Genomic DNA, 1578 nt, shown 5'->3' with positions numbered 1-1578 from the left:
GGAGTTGCGGAGGACGGTGCCGACAACTACCGTAGGCCTCACAGGAGAAGGAGAGTGTTCAGACCAAGGGTGACCTACCAGGGGCTGCAAGACCTGGAGATAGTAGAGCGCTACAGGGTGGACAGGGACACGTTACAGCAAATAGTGGAGCTGTGCCGGCCATGCTTGAGAACAAGAGACAACAGAGGGGAGCCCATCCCAGTGGACACAAAGGTATGTGTGAGCTTGCGAATACTGGCTACAGGTACCTTTCAAAGGCCAACCAGGGATATAATGGGTATCTCACAGGCATCAGCATCTAGGGTACTACACCAGTTCCTGGATGCCATGTTACGACATGCCCATGAGTATATAAACTTCCCAGATCTCAGGAGGAGTTGGCTAGCAATATGCGCCGCTTCCACCGTGTGGCACAATACCCGGAGGTACTGGGTGCGATCGACTGTACGCACATAGAAATCAAGTCACCGCCCAGGGAGCAGGGTACACGCTACATAAACCGCAAGGGATACCCCTCCATCAATTGCCAGGTCGTGTGCAATGCGCAGGGCATTATCATGGATGTGTGTGCTGGCAGCCCTGGAAGCTTCCACGACTCCCATATCTGGCATGCCTCACAGCTGTATCAGGTATTTGCCAGGGGGGACATCACACAAGGTCACCTTGTGGGGCATGCTGGCTATGCACTGGAGCCGTGGCTGATGACACCCATCAGAAATGCACACACACACATGCAAGAACGCCATAATGAGGCACACGCACAAACCAGAATAATCATAGAGCGTGTGTTTGGGATTTTGAAATCACGGTTCCGGTGCTTGGATACATCCAGTGGAGCCTTGCAGTACTCTCCAGGCACATGTGCCCACATATTCATAGTATGTTGTATGCTACACAATATGATTCTGCGGAAACAGCTGCTGCAGGGACATAATGGTGTAGGGCCACCAAGCCCGCCACAACTGCCAAGGCAAGCACAGGCACAGGGCGTTCAGCGCCATGAACACGCTGTGCCAGCCCCAGTAGGTAGACGGAGGCATACCCAATATGCCTATGCCCTGGCAAAGAGGGAACGCATAGCACATACTTTGACAGTGTAGGCCCCATGGACTGACACCTCCTTACCTGCACACACAGTGAAATGGACGCCACACAAACATGTCCGCCCATAATGTGTACCGTATGGCCGGACCTATGTGTGACTCCAACAAAGGCACCGCCCAAACACTGCACACCCAATAGCCAGCAGAGCATGGAACGCCAACACCTCACCGCACGCCTGTTCTACAGCACACGGCGTAGCCGTATGCTGCCACTATCGCCGCAAGTCAACCACATATGTGCTTATGTGCATACACAGATACGGAAATAGATATCAGTACACATGTAGAAATATATGTACACATACACAGATATAAAGTACAACAGGGTAATATGGAACCCAGGGATGCAAGTTCACAGATAAGTAAGACGCGAAATCTCCACATAGCAAACATAGTGACCGACAACCCGATCATCCGGGAGGGTGGGCAGAGCAGGTAACGCCAGCCATGGAAATTTCAACCCTGGGGAAACAAT

The sequence above is a fragment of the Protopterus annectens genome, chromosome 3.part0, assembly GCF_019279795.1.
Source record: "Protopterus annectens isolate FY-2018-M chromosome 3.part0, PAN1.0, whole genome shotgun sequence".
Lineage (NCBI taxonomy): Eukaryota > Metazoa > Chordata > Ceratodontiformes > Protopteridae > Protopterus > Protopterus annectens.
This window is presented reverse-complemented; position numbering follows the sequence as displayed.